Source organism: Periplaneta americana, chromosome 1 (genome assembly GCF_040183065.1).
Source record: "Periplaneta americana isolate PAMFEO1 chromosome 1, P.americana_PAMFEO1_priV1, whole genome shotgun sequence".
Lineage (NCBI taxonomy): Eukaryota > Metazoa > Arthropoda > Insecta > Blattodea > Blattidae > Periplaneta > Periplaneta americana.
The window spans coordinates 98,651,276-98,672,472 of record NC_091117.1 but is presented as its reverse complement, the minus strand read 5'-3'; the positions used below and the strand labels follow the sequence as shown (position 1 = coordinate 98,672,472).

Genomic DNA, 21,197 nt, shown 5'->3' with positions numbered 1-21,197 from the left:
AGTAATAACAGTATAACACATGGTAACAGTGCAAATTTCCCAGAAAACTATTACAGTAGAAGTGATAAGAAGTACACTAGAAGGAGACCAGATAATTGAGAACCTGGATTACTGAACACCGGATTAGTGAGAATCTAGTGTAGTTTAAAATCTAGATGTATGTTGTACAAGACAATATATAAAACAATGTTAAGGTACAACAGATTAAGGAACATTCTGTTGAAGAAGAAGACATCATGTATAAATAATATTTATTACAATAAACATATACAAAAATACATTTGTACTCTATTCCTAATACTGTTTTATAAAAAGAAACAGAACAACCTTGGTTCCCAAGTTACAGTTGAATAGCATTATGCATTGTATACAGGATGTAAGTGAAAAAACCTTGCACATTTCCAGAGTGAGTAGCTCATTTGTATATAATAAAAAACTATAATATCATATTGGTGGAAAGTGTATAGTTTTTCCCAAATGTTTAACAATCTCTTATTCGGTAACTACTGAGAGTAAGATCGTGATTTTTGTCCATATTGATAGGAAATCTAATATTTCAATAGCATGCACGGTTTTCATGTAACTTTAATTTTAAAAACCTCTAAATTCAAGCCATTGCACAATGCAAGCAAGTGGCAACATCTTGGCAGAGAGCAGCTTACCTACCGAGACACACCAAGTGTTCATTCACCTCTTGCATCTGTATCACAAGTAGAGTGTGTTAGCAGCAATGTTGCCGGATTGCTGAAACTTCAAACTTAATGTTCTAATTAACCGTGCATTTAATCACGAAACGTAATATAGGTTTTCTATTCATTTATGTGGACCCTATCGTCCTGGTTATTTCACTTCCATCCTGTATATGTTTATGCAAGTTTCAAATATTATTAAATATTACAGTAAAACATATACAGTACTGTACATCTATGATAATATAAGCTGAAAGCTCTTTATTCACTCTTTAACTTACATGTGGTTTGTTTTGCTTATCTTTTACAGGTACTTAGTTATTGGCATTTCACAATGTCAAGCACTAGAGTGACTTACATTTTGTTTCTAGTGCAGGCTTGTAGATAAACGTTATCGAATATTAAAAAAATATACAATTTGTTGCGAAAAAATGCTCAACAAATATTACATGAAGTTCAGTTGTTTCAAAATTACAATTTCACTGACTTCATATAAAAAATCATTCATTACACAGGTTGGCAACAAAAGGATCACATTTTTTATATTTTCTTTCAGATCAAACTTTTCTCCTTTAAGATTTTCTTTCACAATAATTTATTACAAAACGAAGTTTACATGTGCCCTATGCACATTATTCCCATTGTTAAAATTCTTTATGCTTGTAGTCTTTTTAGTTATAAAATTCTGTAATTTCTAAAAAAATTTCAAGGATTACATTACATGGAGTTATTGATATCTTAACACATGATAATGTCAAAAACATTTCATGTTGTCCTATGCCCTTGTCTTGCTCTAACACAGAGTATTACCACTTCTGGTAACATCGTTCCATGCACCATAGCATGAATGTTACAAAGTCCCAGATCATCTCCTGTGGAATGTCAGTCCGCTCATCTAGCAATACTGCCCACATTTCATTCAGGATATCTAAAGCTGCGATGCTGACACATTTCAGCCGAGCATATTCCACAGATGTTCGTTCAATTGAAATAAGATCTCGACCAGTTCAGTGTCCATATCCTGAAGTCGCAAAGATACTCTACCACGTAGTGAGCAGCATGTGGGCAGGTGTTGTCAGATGAAATTTTCGTCGAAAAAGGGAGCAAATAGGATTATATGTTCTGCCAACACACCTCACTATATACTGAAATGCATTCTGAGCACCTCTATTGACTTTAAAGCTGATATCATCCAACAGAATGTTGGAGAAGATGCAAGGCAAATATCACTCCCCATGCCTTCTCCATTCTCTCTACTATCAGGTGACAGGATAAAAAATTAACTCATTCACAAACAGTATCATTGACCAACGATCCACAGTCCAGTACTGTTACACAAGCTATTATAACGCCATTAATGCTGGCAAGTGAACTGTGGAGCAATTGCAGATCTTTCTGAAGTAAAACTGACTTATTGGAGTCTTCACCTGACAGTCCTCTCACTCATGATGACGTTTCCTACCCAAGATGATTTCTGGTCTGGATTGTGGTCGTGTAATGAACTTCTGAGTCCTGAAGAACCAGGAACTGCCAGTCATCATTAGTATGTACCAATCTCACGGAATCGTTGCAGGACTGTTAAATGCTCCCAAACATCACACTGATGGCATAAGCTCTGTCCCGTCTCAACCAACACACGGCATCATATAACTTGTCAAATGTCAAAGAGAAACTGAAGCCAAAAGACTACATGTAACAAAAACTGTGTTCACACATTGATAATTCATCAATAGTTTCCACCCCACCGTTGTAAAACTTAAAATATTTATTGTTGGTTAGTGTAATAAAACAAAAAGCATAGGGTCTAGCACTTAGAATAGAAAGTGGTTCAAAGGGTGGCTACTTAAGATTTCTGAAAATTATATTCATCTTCAGAAATGTTAATTGCACGATTATGGACTCTGATTCGGCTTCTACAAAGTGATCCACCTTTCTTGCCAGCCAGTGTCTTTTGATTAACAAGTACTATAACCTTTCGTGTTAGCACCAAATTTGTAGTATTATTACTAGGGCTATGAAAAGGGAGCAGTTTAAGCTAACGCTGTTTACATCAAGTTGTAGGAGAAATTCACCCCATTCCACCCGCCGCAGCTATACTCGGTACCATCATTAGCTTAAACTGCTCCCTTATCATATCCCTAATTATTACATTTCACTACTTAGGCCTAAATATAAGATATAAGATGAAACAGCTTATTATAAGCAGATAAACTTGAGGTGCTTCATACAACTTAACAACAAGATTCCTGGGGATAATAGTACTTAGCAATACCCATCTTTCCAAAAATGTCACTTATTTTATATAATATATACTCTATAGTACACAATTCTCTCATCCAAAATTCTAAGAACTATCATATGACTTCGCAACAGACAGTCTTTTAAATTAAACAAATTTCTGATTTTCTACATTTAATGTCCAAATCCGTAAATTTCGAAATAGAGCAATGACAAATTAAGAACAGCTGAAAATTTAAATACTCGTATATGTATTCCACAAAAATATAAAGGGAATTGAACCAATGTACGAGGCGCATCCAGAAAGTAAGTTTCCCGATTTGTTCCCCTTGAAATTAAACGTAATTAGCCATGTCAATTGCACATGCGTAACAGATTTATGACGTATCAATCATATGTCAGCCAGACAGGTCCCGCCTGGTGCCAGTAGCGTGGCAGCAGTGGTCCGAAATGGAAGCTCTTATTCCTTCTCCCGCCGCCTGTGAGGTTCGGTTGGTGATAAAGTTCTTTAATGCACAAAGCATTGCGCCAATTGAAATTCATCGGCAGCTCCGTCAGGTCTATGGGCCGAACATCATGAGTAAGCAGATGGTGCGTCGCTGGTGTAGGCAGTTTTCCGAAGGTCGTCAAAGTGTCCATGATGAAGAGCGCAGTGGGCGACTGTCCCTCATCAATGATGATCGTGTTGAGCTGGTGTGGCAGTGCATCATGGAGAACCGTCGCTTCACAATTACGGAGCTGAGCAGCCATTTTCCGCAGATATTGCGATCCTTGTTGCATGAGATTGTCACTAAGCACCTGCTGTTCAAAAAAGTATATGCCAGGTGGGTGCTGAAAAACCTGACACCCGAACACAAAATACAACGTTTAGGATTAGCACTGACATTTCTGCAACGGTATCACGATGACGGCGACGAGTTCCTCGACAGGATCATCACGGGCGATGAGACTTGGATTTCGCACTTCACCCCGGAAACCAAGCAGCAGTCAATGCATTGGCGGCATAGTGGATCTCCAGTCAGGACGAAATTCAAACAGACGCTGTCGGTACGGAAAGTGATGTGCACGGTGTTTCGGGACAGGAAGGGCATTCTGCTCATTGACTTCCTTCCAAGAGGTGAAACAGTGAACGCTGACCGTTACTGTGAAACACTGCGAAAATTGCGACGTGCCATTCAAAACAAGAGGCGTGGAATGCTTACTGCAGGTGTTGTGCTCCTCCATGACAATGCTCTTCCACATACAGCTCGGCGCACAGCAGCTGTTTTGACGGAATTTGGCTAGGAGTTGTTTGATCATCCACCCTACAGTCCTGATCTTGCTCCCAGCGATTTTCACGTTTTCTTGCACCTCAAGAAATTCCTGTCCTCCGGTGAGCGTTTTGGCAATGACGAAGAGCTGAAGACGTCTGTCACACGCTGGTTCCATTCACAGCCGGCAGAGTTCTACGACAGAGGGATACAAAAGTTGATCCCACGATACGACAAGTGTCTCAATTCTGATAGTGGCTATGTTGAAAAATAGCTTAAACATTGCTGTACCTTTGCCAATAAATGTTTTCCTGAAAGTGTGTGTTCTTTTTTTTTTAAATAGGGAAACTTACTTTCTGGATGCGCCTCGTATCTTTTGTAAAATCCCCATTAAATGCAGGTTGGTTTTTTATGAGTTGACATATATGAATAAAAAAACTGCAGCATTCATTTGCAGCAGCATGTTTGTTCCCTCCCTCCCCCCAAAAATTATTGAATCTATTAAGTCCGTGCAAATAGAGTAACAATAACGTCATATCAATATAATGATGAAGTTTACTCACTGTGACGCAACTAGCTGCAGCTCAGCTGACTGACTCCTCACTCACTAAAGGAACCGAAGCAATGTTCAGCAAATGTTTAGATTCTTCTGGTCAAAATTCTGTAGCAGTTTCTCTACGAGCACTTTGCTATCCTCATTGTCACTGCTCTATTAACACATTTTCATCATTTCCATTCTAAATGTTAAAAAAAATGCACTAAGGTTTTGAAAATAACTGATACACATTCTAACATAATGTAGATAATGATGAACAATTTTGCAGCAAAGCTGTCCCTGAGTGTGTTAAGTATATGAGAAGTACACATGATGATGATCCATTTGCTGAAGTCATGAGTTCTACAGAAACTCAACCAATTTACATCTGACAATCACTCTGAACCAGAATAAACAGAGACAAATATATTGGTAATGCATGAATATACAAATAAAAACGAATTTACTGAGACATATTAGATAACAATACTAAAATTTCTCGAATTATAAGACACTGTTAAATTTTTAAATTATAGTTAACAATTTCTCCATAGATGTCTTGAATTCTTTACCAATAATTTTATTACGATATATTTTTCACTAGAGACCAATAATGTGAAGAGCTGGGAACAGTCTTCTCTCCACATTATAAAGGCATGTTGCGCGAAATGAATTTAAGAAACCTAATTACAAGTCATTTTAAAATAAATCAAATTCTTCCTGCACTCATCAGGCTGTTCTGTCTCTGTCTCATAGCAATGATCCTTGCTACTAGCTTTTCAGTTGAGATTTTCCCGTTTAAAACGCATAAAACTTGTTGAGAAACAGTAGGCTATGACTCAGGATTATTTATCAGCATTTGCTTATGTATCCATTGCAAAGGGAGTTCTGAATATTATTAAGAACCATGACAATGCCATGATAATATCATTAAATGTTTTGCTAACAAGAAGAATCATAAATTAAATTTACTATTTTGATGAAGGCAGTAATGCGAAGTATTGATCTTCATAATAAAAGTACAAGAACAAGAAACATTAGCAAGTGGGAGAAGATTTAAAACAAATTATCAATTACAAGAATATAGCATATTAAACATTTTTACAAACTAGGAAATTAAATGACTAAATGGAATATAAAGGAAAATGCACAACTGCCAAACGTGATATAAACAGTGATGTATTTCTAAACAAAAAACTGACCTGGCCCTGAGATCTTGGTAGTACTGGACACCGATAATAGTTGTCTTTGTCATCATCGCCATCACCACCACCACCATCATCATCATCATCATCATCATCAACATCATCATCATCATTTCCGCAGGAATGTCAGATGAAAATACATGGTCTCGAAACTAGATCTAGAGGTTGCTAGGTCTGCGACATAGATGTCATTATGAAATTGTTTAAATGTCTTTAAAACATGACTTTTCATACCTGCAAAATTTGACAATAATATGAAAATTGCAAAAGTGCCCTGGCGTAGGCTGACCGATTTTTTATGGTCCAGCAGGGGACATCGGCAATTTCTAGAAAAACCACAAACACTTACCTAGTCACTCTCTGTTGAAATGTTACAGAAAATACATGTAACAGTAGATACAATGATAGAACTTTGCACACTAAATTTGTAGAGTATCTTAACATTTTGAATTAATTGCATAAACACATGTAACTCCTATATATAGATAATTACAGCCACTAAGAATTCAATTTTAGTACTGACGCATGCATGGAAGTCTTTCACATAATATTGCACACATTGAACTCTAACACACACATTTTACCAGTACTTGTCTGAATAATATATCTTTTTAAGCATCTGTTCATTCCCATACAGCTTCACACTAAGTTCTTCAAATGAGGAATGGAAGTTTGTTTTCACTTGTAGGCCTAACAAAGTTTTAACTGTTTCAACTTTCTTTTTTTACTTTTCATCAGTCCAGATTGAGTTCATTGTGGAGAAAAGTCTTTCAACTGATGAATTAATGACTGGAAGTCACATGATTAATGACACTATTTTGAGAAGATTTTCAAACGGAACTAATTTTTTTTTTTTTTTTTTTTTTGAGATGTTGAAAAACATCATACCACTTTCACCTGTTGCTTTGTCACAAATTTCTCATTTTTTGAACTACCTATACTTACAAATGGATGCTGCAGTAGTTCTAACACTTTCGTGCAGCGCGAATGCTAAGATGACAAAAGACAAAAATGCATATTCTTCTCAAATACTGCAGAATATCTCATACTATGCTCGTTGGTTCTTCTGTCTGATACCGAGAAGCGTTCAGAAATGTGCATGAATCACAGAAGTTCCATCACGATCCTTACATATTTATGTGTAAAATGTTACTTACTTACTGGCTTTTAAGGAACCCGGAGGTTCATTGCCGCCCTCACATAAGCCCGCCATTGGTCCCTATCCTGAGCAAGATTAATCCAGTCTCTATCATCATATCCCACCTCCCTCAAATCCATTTTAATATTATCTTCCCATCTACGTCTCGGCCTCCCCAATGGTCTTTTCCCCTCTGGTCTCCCAACTAACACTCTATATGCATTTCTGGATTCGCCCATACGTGCTACATGCCCTGCCCATCTAAAACGTCTGGATTTAATGTTCCTAATTATGTCAGGTGAAGGATACAATGCGTTCAGCTCTGCATTGCGTAACTTTCTCCATTCTCCTGTAACTTCATCCCTTTTAGCCCCAAATATTTTCCTAAGAACCTTATTCTCAAAAACCCTCAATCTCTGTTCCTCTCTCAAAGTGAGAATCCAAGTTTCACAGCCATACAGAACAACCAGTAATATAACTGTTTTATAAATTCTAACTTTCAGATTTTTTGACAGCAGACTAGATGACAAAAGCTTCTCAACCGAATAATAACAGGCATTTCCCATATTTATTCTGCGTTTAATTTCTTCCCAAGTGTCATTTATATTTGTTACTGTTGCTCCAAGATATTTTAATTTTTCCACCTCTTCGAAGTATAAATCTCCAACTTTTATAGTTCTATTTCGTACAATATTCTGATTACGAGACAATCATATACTTAGTCTTTTCGGGATTTACTCCAACCCTATCTCTTTACTTGCTTCAAGTAGAATTTCCGCGTTTTCCCTAATCGTTTGTGGATTTTCTCCTAACATATTCACGTCATCCGCATAGACAAGATGCTGATGTAACCCATTCAATTCCAAACCCTCTGTGTTATCCTGAACTTTCCTAATGGCATATTCTAGAGCGAAGCTAAAAAGTAAAGGTGATAGTGCATCTCGATATCGCACCACCTACCCTTAAGTACTAAATACGATAACCTGTCACTGATAAATTCGACCTTTTTTACTGCTGATTTTATTCTTTTATGTACAAAGAATCCTGTTCCTAATTGGTGATTAATGTTTCCTTCCCCATAATACAACAAGTAATCGCCTATTTGTGATATGCCATTCCCATCTAACCTAACCTCTTGTACTCCCACGAAGTCTATTCTATATCTAGCTAGTTCTTTTGCTACTAATGTTACCCCTCCTGTTCTATAAAGACTAGTTACGTTCCATGTACCAAATCTTATAACCTTATTCCTTTGCTGTGGTCGTGCCGGAGAATCAGTCTGGGGACAAAAGCAGGGACATTTGCTCCCCGGGGACAGCAATCAAAACTGGGGACTGTCCTTGGAAATCGGGGATGTCTGGTCAGCCTACCTTGGCACCACAAGCCTAAAAAAAATAGCACCCTGGTACCACACTTCCCTGAATACAAGGAAAAAACATAAAGAAGAATAGAATGATTTTGTTTCAAGACTGGAAAGAGATTTAACTTTTCAGGATCCTGAACATTCAAAATTTAAAACAAACTGAATTCAGATATCAAAGAAAATGTAGTTATAAATCGTACAAAAATTATGTATGGCTCAGTTAATTCCAAAACTTACGATTACAATAGATTCTCAGCAACATTCTGACAATTGTTTTACACAAGATATAATCTCTGACTAGAGCACTCAAAGAATTAAAAAATGGTAAACCCCAGATGAAGACGGAGTAAACATTGAACTTCTCACATACTCGTATGCTGGAGAACAGTTTGCGATTTGCAAATAGACTTGCCTTTTAGAGTCCTAAGTCAGTGTTGGATGCTATCTCCTGAAAATTAAACATTTTCTGTCCGTATTCATCTGATGCTCTCTTAAAATTTAAAAGTATTACTAGGCCTACATACTTTTCATTCTCTTGGGTGTAATAATAGATATCTGTATTTCTTTAGAATCTATGAGATGAAGACTTTCTTGTATTCAGGCCTAGAAAATAACATTGTGTTATAATTTTGAATCATTGAATTAATTTGCTTTTAACCTGTCAGTGGTACTGTGGGATATGACATAACCAATTCCTAGAAGACCGTGTAAGCTATTGGGGCACTGTTTGGTGGTCCCCTAACATATGCCTTAAGCATGTTTAACACATTTAGTTTTCTTTCAGTGTTCATTGTGACAAGTTCAAAAGTGCTCGGATGTCTCAAACCCCACGATACTAATTATGTTCCATCAAGTGTGTGCTTCAGTGCAAGTTTTTACACATTTTTTTAAAATATAACCTGGATAATTTATTTACTCTCTCTATAACAGTGTGGTAGCAGTGCTGTTAATCATCAAGCAAAATCCTGTTCAACTTCCAGTTGGCATAGTTTGTCTCCAAGTACCATTTTTCCTGCGCAGTTATTCAAAACCATTTTTCAATGGACAATATAATCCTTTTCTGGTACATACACATATAATTACAATGTTATTAGAGAAGGAAGAGCAGCCAGTCGATTCTGTCTTAGATACTGAGGATTTGGTATATCAAAGTGATCAAAATAGTGAATCTGAGTAAAGAAGATGAAAATAGTGAAAATGATAATCAAGCTGTTAGTTATTTCCTTTGGAAAGATGACATAACAAAGTGAAAAAAAAAATTTTCCACGTTCTAATGTGAGAACACGTGGTCATAATATTATCACTCATTTGCCTGGAGTAGTAGGAGATGCTATAAATGCAAAAAATTGAATTGCAATGTTTCTCTTTCTTCATTTTGCTTGACATTACCCAAGCAATTGTCACGTGTATTGATGGTCAGTCAGTAACACGTGTCACAGATGATTGTGAAATGGCAGTTTTTGGGCTCTTTACTTTGAAATTTAATCGTCTGAATTTAGAAGAACTATGGGCAATAGATGGTACAGGAGTAGAATTACTCACAACAGTCACGACACTAAAAAGATTCAGATTCTTATTGTGCCATCTGAGATTTGACGATCTTGATACATGTGGTGTTAAAAAACTGAGAGACAGACAAAATTACACACATTCGGGAAATATTAATATACCTTTGCTTACATTTTGATGACTCTAAAGTTGTTAATATTTGTGTTTTTTCAACTGATTCAGAAGAGGTTGTTGAAAGCTTTTGCCACGTGGGTGATATTGCATGATGGCTTTAGGCTGAAAAGATGGTATGAAGAAGTCCAGAATTATCTTGCTGAACACAACTTTCAAAATATTCTATAATTTGAAGTTGAATATTGCTGATCTAACACACATGTTCAACGCAGATGAAAGCACCTTCTTTTTAAATCCTAAAGCCGGGTAAGTATCAGATGGAAAGAGTATTTCTTCCCCACTTAAGAAGGCTATATTCTGGCCAGGTCCAAAGGCAGAGAAGTAATTACATCACCATAGTGGATACTAAAACATGAGAAAAAAGAATTATTAAAGAAACAAAAGGAGCAAAGAAAGAAAGAAAGGGCTGAAGGAAGAAAAAAGGGGAAGCAAAGGAAAAGAAGAAACTTGATAAATAGGCCAAAAACAAGAAACAAACAAGGAGGAAAATTTTGAGAGTGGGTAGAGTCTGGGGACTGATGACACAAGTATTCTTGGATCTGCTGAAGAAGAAAGTGACACTGACTTAGTACTATCAACAAAAGTGCCAAAAAGTAAAAAAAGGTAGATTTTGTTATTTTGACTTTACCAGGCAAGAAACTCAATGTACATACTGAAATGTTTCCCATACAAGGAGAAAATTTCGACTTGATTTGTTGATACACAGGGAGGATGATGGTACAGGAATCGTTATAAAATGTAAATGGGGCCAGAATGAAACTGCATTAGGTGGTAACAAACAAATCATTGAAAAAGGATACTGTGAAGCTTTTAAAACTCTTGGTTCTATATTACAAAACAGAAAATATACCTTGGCTTACATATTGAGGGTTCTATGCCTGTGGGACATACCTGAGACAGACCCGAGATCAAAATCTCATAAGGCAGCTGAGCTAGGTGCCCATAAGTTCCGAGCAAAGCAATTTCATGAACTCATACGTCACAACCTATTGGTAGTGTGACTTTCTGTTTCCCTTTACAACAAACGCAGCCACTGCCTAAATTATCTATTGGGGAAGCCTATTATAATCGTCAAATATATTTTTACTCCTTATGTGTGAGAACCATTGACATTAAACAGTCCCAATTTTATACCTGAATAGAAACACAAGCCAGGAGAGGAGCGAATGAATAGCATCTAAATTAACTTCATTTCTTCATGAGTACAATTTTGATTCAGCTGTTTCAACAATAATTAGACTTTTTGCAGACAGATATGCAGGGAAAAACAAGAACAGCCATGTCATCCATGCTCTTGGGTTTTTAAGGAAACATCCTCCCACATCCCTGACATCCACCTAATCTTTCCTATGGGAGGACATTCTTTTCTGCCAGCTGACCAAGTGTTCGGCTTATAGAAAAGACATTACACAAGACGTCTGAAATAATTACACCTAACATGTACCGGGACATCTATAAAAATGTGGGAACCGTGAAAATTCTAGGAGATAATTGGGATGTCCGAAATTACAAGGGATTGACAGCTGGGCTGGATAGCTAATGCGCAAAATAACCGAAAATTATAGTCGAAAATTTTGTTTGAATACCGCAAAAACAACATATATAATTCCGCACAATTCACCTGATAACGTAATATCAAATTTATTCTAACCCATTCTGTACTGGTGAAGGTGGCGCGAATGAATGTGTGTTCGATGTTCAGTGTAGATGTGTCCATAAACACAGTTGAAAGGAAGTGTTGCTGTTGGAAGGAAGAACTGGCTGTGATAGGAAGTGAATTTAAAGTGAAATGTCATTTATAAGAATGGTCACAAATCGTGGAGTGGAATGCATTGTTAAGGGTAATTTCAAATATAGAAAACAGTGTAAAATGAGTACGGGATATATTTTGTGGAGATGCATAGAAAAGAAATGTACCGCAATTTTACAGACTAATGCAGAAGTCAGTGAATAGTATATATAAGAGATTTACATGATCATGAAAATAAAAGCGCTAGAACTATTGAATCACATATTTTGCGGGCAAATTGTAAAAGAAAAGCGTGTGAAGAAATTACTTTACAACCTAGTAAAATAATACGAACAGAATTATCGAGGTCAGATGCTTTTAATATTCAGAGAATGGAGACAGTCAAATTTTGATTAGCATTATACAAGACCAGAGGAAACAGATGCCCACTCACCCTCACAACGTAAATGAGGCATTAGAACAGTTAAACAGTTTAAATATTTTTAACAAATCGAGGCAAAAGGTTCTGTTTTGTAGACATCGAAAATAAAGGAGTAATTTTTACTTGTGAACGAAATTTGCAGTTTCTATGTAGTAATGCGCATAATATATTAGCGGATGGAACATTCTACGTTTCACCAAAACACTTTCATCAGGTTTATACTATACATACATATTCTACATTGGAGTACGTCCAAGTTGCTTTTTGTTTACTGTTATCGAAAACTGTAACAGCTTACGAATGCATGTGGAAAAGTATTCGTGGTTTGTTTAGTGATGATTTTAATCCTGAAACCATAATTTTAGATTTTGACGCTGCTGCTCATAATGCAGTCAAAAAAGTGTTTCCTAATATACCGTAACCATTAAAGGCTGGAGTTTTCATTTAGGCCAGATGTGGTATAGGAAGATACTCGACCTGGGACTTCGCTCTGAATATATAAATTCTAATTCCGAAGTAGGAAAGTTCCTGAAATATATGTTTGGTTTAAAATATGTACCTCCATGCACAGTAGGGGATACATTTGTTGAGTTGCATAGCATTTTCCTAATCACAATCAGTTAACGAGATTCCTAGACTATGATCTTGAAAACTATGTAAGTTAAGATGCTAAATTCTCTCCTAAATTGTGGGCCAATGTACCAACAGATGAAATCAGAACAACAAATGGGGCGGAATCGTCATTTGAAACAATTTTATAAACCTCATCCCTCTATCCATGAATTTACGGAAATGTTAAAACAACTGCAGAGTGAAACTTATCTTTCTTTCAACACAGCGCATTATAACAGAAAAACAAACAGACATGACCAAGATAATCACCGTGTTGCAACTGAACTATAGAGGAAATATCAAAGTGATGAATTATCATTATTGGAGTACGTTAAAAAAATTGCACTTCGGTTCTAGCCCATCGTACTGTAGACAAACAGCACACCAGGACAATCACTGGACAGTGTGTATGGAATTTTGGGGATTAACAGTACCTATTTGCGTAAAAGCAAGCTGCCAAACAGCTGTTTTCAGGAAAACTGAGAGAATTCAAGATATGAAGAGTGTGTTCATAAAGAAGAGTCTGAGTTCCAGAAGCAGTTCGCAAATAGTGCTCAAAATGGAGCCAACGTTCAGAAGTGATGACCCCTCAAAAGTATTTACCACATTTGTAAAACAGGAAGCTAAGATTGAACAATTACAAATTCCTCCTGCCATGTTCCCATACTCTAAAGTTCTAACAGATGCGAAGAAATCAGATGCATGTAATCTCTTAAAAAACAAATTAGATGTGAATTGGGAAGAAGTAGCCGACCTCACTTTTTCGTTTCTGCACTGAACATACCTCCAGATCAAGAGATTCTCAACTTTCAGGTGCATGAAAATTGTGACTGTCTTCACGAAGAAACAGGTTTAGACAGATTCTAATGCAACAAGCTTGTATTTTCACTGCTCTACAAAATCAAAAAACATTACTTCAATCATTCATTCTTTGTCTAATAACCCAATATTAAACTATGAAGAAAGTATAATTAAAAAAAAAATTCTGTAATGTTTAAATTCTACAACAGGGCTGGGCACCAAAAGCGGATCCTACTCTCTCATGAGGAGCCATATGACTTCTCTTCCACCTCTTTCTTTCCCGCTGATTTAAGTGTGCTTAAATGCGACAGGCTCATGTCAGTAGATTTACTGCCATGTAAAAGAACTCCTGCGGGACAAAATTCCGGCACATCCGGCGACGCTGATATAACCTCTGCAGTTGCGAGCGTCGTTAAATAAAACATAACATTTTCTTTCCCGCTGAACACTGTGTAGCGTTGATGCTGTGACAGATGAATATTAAGCATCCCCATTTAGAGTCTGGATTCGCTCTTGGTGCCCAGCCCTGTTCTAGAAGGTCACCTCCAGAAATACAGATGTGTAGGTAATAATTTAGTATTCATTTTATTTTAGCTTTTAAGAGGCAATTGTAAACATTGCTGTTATATTATTTAGTACATTAGTACTAATTTTGTTTAAAAAAAGGATTTAAATAATTAATTATTATTCAACAAGAATCTTAGCCAGTTAGTACTAATTTTGTTTTAACTTTTAAGAGGTGATTGTAAACACCGTTTTTACTTTAAATGTAATACATTAGTATGCATTTTGTTTAAAAAAAGGACTTAAATATTTTCTTATTTAACATGAATCTAATCCACCAGAACATGTTAGTATTAATTTACAATTTGTAAAATTATTATTATTATTATTATTCGTAACGAGATTTAATACTGAAAAATATACAAATTGGATCTAAAAGTATTATGTTCTGTTTTTTTTTTTTTTTGGTTCAAAAGATATTAAGTGCAAATTCAAACATGAAGTTGTGGTCAAACTTCTTGTCAATGCATTTTTTTTTTTTTTTTTTTTTTCCTCTGACTAAGATGAATGTGTTCTCAAGTTTGTTTCTACATTTACCTATTTAACATAAGTACTATAGTAAATTAATTTTATTCTTTCCTGTAAAATTTGGCTTTCGTCACTAAATACATTTTGAAACAATGCTCCTCATTTGTTTCAAATTGTGAGCCTTATTACTCACTGGGCGAATATGTTATGCTAGAAGAAAAGCTTGAGGCTTTCAGAGGTAAATGCCCATTTCGTATGTATATGCCAAGTAAACAATCACGGTATGGGCTCAAGATTTTTGCTTTGGCAGACACAAGAATGTTTTATACTTCAAAACTGGAGTTACATGTTAGTCAACAACCAGACGGTCCTTACCAGCAAAGTAACGAAGTACCAGACTTAAATGAATGCATAATGACACCAATTTCAAGACCAGGGAGAAATTTAACAACTGGTTTACGAGTTATAATTTGGATCAGACTTTGTTACAAAAGCATGAAGTTGCAATGGTAACCGCAAGAAGCGAAAGAAGGCTTAACATCATTAAACGACTGGCAGGAAGTAAATGGGGTTGTGGAATAAAACGCTGAACATCACCTATAAGATGTATGTAAAGTCAACCATGAAGTATAGTTGTGGTGCATTGATAACAGCCTCTCAACAGACGATCAAAAAATTAGAGAAAATACAAAATCATGCCCTCAGATTAATCACCGGTGCCAATAAAACTACTCCAGTAAACTCTATGCTACTCCACACAAACAACCACAAAATGAAGAAAGACATTGAATAATTTCGAGGGAAAAATTGTTCCGGAGCCGGGTATCGAACCCGAGACCTTTGGTTTAACGTACCAACGCTCTACCACTGAGCTACCCGGGAACTCTAACCGACACCGATCCAATTTTTCCTTCTATATCCACAGACCTCAAAGTGGGCTGACAACCGTCAAGCAACCAACTTCGAGTGCACACTAACTCCGTGTGACTTAAATTGTGGTTTTCTGTTAACGAACAGTGACGTGTATTATGCAAATCAAGATTTCAGGTATAACTCCCCGTAAAGTTGATTTGAATAATTTCGAGGGAAAAATTGTTCCGGAGCCGGGTATCGAACCCGGGACCTTTGGTTTAACGTACCAACGCTCTACCACTGAGCTACCCGGGAACTCTAACCGACACCGATCCAATTTTTCCTTCTATATCCTCAGACCTCAAAGTGGGCTGAGAACCGTCAAGCAACCAACTTCGAGTGCACACTAACTCCGTGTGACTTAAATTGTGGTTTTCTGTTAACGAACAGTGACGTGTATTATGCAAATCAAGATTTCAGGTATAACTCCCCGTAAAGTTGATTTGAATAATTTCGAGGGAAAAATTGTTCCGGAGCCGGGTATCGAACCCGGGACCTTTGGTTTAACGTACCAACGCTCTACCACTGAGCTACCCGGGAACTCTAACCAACACCGATCCAATTTTTCCTTCTATATCCACAGACCTCAAAGTGGGCTGACAACCGTCAAGCAACCAACTTCGAGTGCACACTAACTCCGTGTGACTTAAATTGTGGTTTTCTGTTAACGAACAGTGACGTGTATTATGCAAATCAAGATTTCAGGTATAACTCCCCGTAAAGTTGATTTGAATAATTTCGAGGGAAAAATTGTTCCGGAGCCGGGTATCGAACCCGGGACCTTTGGTTTAACGTACCAACGCTCTACCACTGAGCTACCCGGGAACTCTAACCGACACCGATCGAATTTTTCCTTCTATATCCACAGACTTCAAAGTGGGCTGACAACCGTCAAGCAACCAACTTCGAGTGCACACTAACTCCGTGTGACTTAAATTGTGAATTCCAGTGAATCAGCATTGAAACTTCAACTAATCTGTCTACCTGGAGTTGACTGTCCCACCAGCATGCAAACACCCTGATGACTAAACACTCAAGAGAGCTTCCTGCAAAAAGTAATGTAAGAACAATAAAACTTAGAAATCTTCTTAAAACCGAGTCCAGTAATGCTCCCAGAAAATCCATTGGAGCAAGTCCATATAGATAATGCCTTAGATCTATCCGAAAATAACAACAAAAAGGAAATTCCTCCTGACATCTTAAGAGCCACAGCAACAAAGACCATCCACTCACACTATCCAGAAGAGGAGTGGTCATATACGGATCCCAAACAGAAAGAGAAGGAAATACCGGATATGAGTATACTGCAGACTATTTTCAACATAACTATCCCTAGGACGAGACCATGCTGCTTTCAATAGGAAAATAAAAGCCATTATAAATGCTCTGAACAACTATCATACCAGTCATCAGCATTCTTGAAAGCTGTCATATGCGATTATCAGACTGCATATCCACCATCACCAACTTCTCAAGCACACCTATACATAATGACATATCAGACTGCAGGAAATTGATTAAAAACCTCATTGCGCAGAACAAGACAGTACTCCTACAATGGATCCCATTTCATTGTGGCATTGCTGACAATGAGACAGCTGATATTCTTGCAAAAAAGGAACTCAGATCCCACCCTATTACAGTGAAATTCCATACGCTCAAGCAGCATCCAACATACATCAGAAAACAGAAAGACCCCACAAAAAAACTCCTATAAAATAAAACAAGTAACTGTCAACAGAAAGATCAAATGCAATCCTTATCAAATTGGCCTACACGAGAAGCAGTTGCGAAATTTCGGTTAGCTACAGGATATGACTGCTTAGCTAAACACTTGCACCGCATTGGTATTTTACAGAGCCCCAACTGTACACTCTGCAACCAGGATAGCATTATAGACTGCTACCACCTCAACAGTTGCCCCTCTCTGTCGAGTACCACACTCTCAGATAAATGTTGGGAGACAAGAGGGAAGATGATAATCCTTCCATAGTGAAATATTTAATTATTTGTTTTGTATTGTATTACTGTATTCTTGTCATAGTCGTCACTAATGATAAGCTCAAAAGTTCTGCATTAAATAAATAAATAAGTAAATAACAATGGTAAAACATTACAGTGGAACAAAAAGGAAATAACTGTTTTGTTTATATATACAAAGAACAGAGAGGTAAATTCAAGTTTGTTTGGATTTTTAGGTAACACAACACTAATGTCACATGTTCCTGAAAAGGGCAAGGTCATATTGATTTTGTCCACTATGCATCATGATGCAAGCAGTGATGCATCTACAGGAGATAAAGGTGTTGATGTTGTGGAAGCGTTGTCTGCTACTTATAATGTGGGTAGAAACAGCAGATGGCCAATGATTGTATTTTATGCGTTGATATCACAGGAATAAAATGCAAAAGTACCATATGTGCGCGAATACTCTGCAATGGAGGAACTTTCCTCTGTGATGTCCTTCATTCACATAGCGGAAGACAATAAGCAAACCACTGCAGTATCACCTATTTATTTGTCAATGGTATCAACCTACCTAGGAAACCAAGGGGGGTCAGTTTGCATATCCACTGTCTCGTCTAAAGGATATAAATGCCTTCGGGCAGATCACTCGCCATCATCATACAATGTAGCAAATGAAATAGTACTGCCTTTTCTAGATATAAACGTCTATGCATTTTATTTCAATTGCTAAATTACAATCTGTCCAAAAATGTATACAATAAGTGATAATGTAAAAATATTTTTAAGGAATTGTTGCTGGCTGGCAAGAATTTGGTTTATAAAATTAGTAGCTGAAGTTATAAATTAGTTAACTCGAAAATATTATTTCTATTTACTCTGTCTAATGAGCACAATAATTTCTCTATTGTTCGTTTACATCTGAAGTCTGATTAGTGTAAAATTTACTAGTACGCAATGGAGAGGGAAAGGAACTGGCCACCCTACCCCATTATCTCCTGGCCTAGTTGCCTCATAAGTAATGTCTTATTGATGTCACTTATGAGGTCCCAACCTGTCTTCGGACAGTTCACTAAACAACAACAACTATGCATTTCAATGGTTATTTGAGCTTTTTTAGTAAGCATAACAGTATTTCCAAATTTCTTGTTTTGTTGTTGTGATGCTGAATCATGTTAAGTGTATCCCACATTGACTTACCAACATGTGGAAAACAGAGATTTTATTGAGAAGTGAAATAATGCATGCTAAATTATTTTATTACAATATTTGTAGGTGATGATGGCGGGTTATGGCAGCCCTCTGATCGCAGTGTAGTGTGCAGTTTACATTTCACTGAAAACGATTTCAAGGAGTGCATCCAGTTCAAAGAGGATACTAAAATTAGGTGTAACTCCTTCCATATTTCCTTGTTACCCTTCCTACAAACAAGTAAAGAATGTTTCCTGTAGAACAAAACAAGTGACAGAAGGAATGCCTGAAAACCACTGAAAGAAAAAGAAAGACATATCGATACAATTAAACTTGGAAAATAATATTGATACAAATGACATTACCCCTGAAGCTGCAAATTCGTCAAAGAAATCTGTTCATATTCAGACTGATCCTAGTTCGTATTGTGTCCTGAAAAGAAGACAAATTCAGTCGCTCAAATGGATCAATCGTAGATTTAAATGTAAAATAAAAGAGCTAGCAACAAAAGCAAAGACTTAAAAAAGCGCTGCATTGAATCAGAAAATAAAATTAAATCATTAAACATAAGAGAATTGGAAGATGCTGCAAATGAATGTGACATTAAAGCATCGTTCTTTATTGAACAATTACATGCATTTGAACAAAAAAAAAATCATAGCTGGAGTGAGTCTACTATTAACTATTGTGTCTTATGGCGAAGAAAATCTCAGTCGGTTTATGATTTCAGTGGAAATGCACTACTTATACTTCCTAGCAGATCCACACTGAAGAGATACATTGGCACATGCACGAAAAACAATTTAAAGGGATTAATATCTAAACGGTTATATGAACAGTGCAGTTTGCTGGGGGAAGAAGAAACACTCGGTTCGTTAATCATTGATGATATGTCAATTAAACCAGATGTTCAATATATGAGATGTAGTGATACTGTAGTTGGTATAGTAGATATGGACGGATTGGAGGAAAACAATGGAAAAGAAAATGTCATTTCCACTCATCTTACATGTTTTGTACTTCAAGATCTTACACTTTGCTATTCCTGTTCATTATTATTTTACTAATAACTTGACAGAAATAGAACTGAAAGCACTTACGCTGAATGTTATTTCAGAAGTAGAATCTGCAGGATTTTTTGTAATTAGGATTGTTACCGACAACCACATGACCAAGACGTTCTCTGAAATGTGCAGATGACATGCTAAGCCACAAATAGAACACCCTCTTGATTCCTCAAGATCTGTTTTTGTCATATGATTACTGTCATATAATAAAAAATGTCAGAAGTCTCTTCTTCAAGAAGTCATTTCTAAATAATGGCAGTTCAATAAGTCCCAAGTACCTTAGAATTTGTACAGTATTCAGAAGAATGAAGTCTGAAAGCTTGTCTGATTCCTTACAGAAAAACATTTAAACCCCAGTGACTTTGAAAAGATGAATGTTGAGAGAGCCGTGCAAATATTTTCTGAAGATGTTACTGCTTCTCTAATTACTTTAAATGATCACAGTCCAGCATTCGGAATAACAGGTTTTGAGGATTGTGAAGCAACTGTAGAGTTCCTGGAAATAATGAGGACTTGGTTTAACATGCATAATGTTAGGAATACCAATATCACACCCATTCTCGTCGAGACTTGTAGGCATTTTTTTTAAGTAGTTGATTCCAGCCTTCATTGGTTGGAAAATCATTTTCTGAATTACCTTGATCTTTGGAAAAACACTTGCACAAATCCGAAAACTCAGTTTCTGAGTAAAGAAACTTACTATGCCATTACTCTGACAACTATTTCAATTATACAGTGCATTAAATATCTTATTTTATCAGGTTTTCATTTTGTACTCACAAGAAAGTTCTTCAGCGATTAAACTGAAATTCTGTTTAGTTCCATAAGGAGAATGAGTGGGAGTAACGACCTGACAACTGCAGTAGTTGTTGTCCAGGCCATTCATAAAAACCTAACTACAAGCATGATATCTGTATCTCTGAACGCTAATGCTGTTGATAATAGTACAGAATTCAGAATATGCTGTCTAAAGTCGTAGCACCACAATCAACAAGCAATAATATTTCACGGAATGATAATGATGATGATGATGATGATGATGATGATAATAATAATAATAATAATAATAATAATAATAATAATAATAATAATTCAACATTAATAAAAATTCTTTCCCACCTTAGAAGACTTAGAAAATGGCACCAATAACATTGAATTCACATTAACTACAGCAACATAGCAGTTATTGCTAGCTATTTGATATGAACTGTCAAGGAAAATCTAAATTGTGAAAATTATAAACAATTATTTGTATCTAAGGATGTTGGTATCCCTGCACTCTCTCTCTTAAAAATCTCAACAGAGGAGGATATTTTTACCCTAAATTGAAATTTTTGAAAACGAT

At 36.4% G+C, this 21,197-nt stretch overlaps 1 protein-coding gene and 1 long non-coding RNA gene across 2 annotated transcripts in view; both read right to left on the bottom strand.

Moving 5' to 3' along the window:
- The window catches only part of LOC138698629 (lipid storage droplets surface-binding protein 2-like), a 466,618-nt gene that overhangs the window by 349,134 nt on the left and 96,287 nt on the right, over nt 1-21,197 (bottom strand). The window lies entirely within an intron of this gene.
- On the bottom strand, nt 235-20,771 carry LOC138698621 (uncharacterized). Its single transcript, XR_011331916.1, has 2 exons — nt 4,741-20,771; nt 235-4,372 (listed from the first exon to the last, which is right to left on the bottom strand). It is a non-coding gene; the product is annotated as an uncharacterized lncRNA (long non-coding RNA).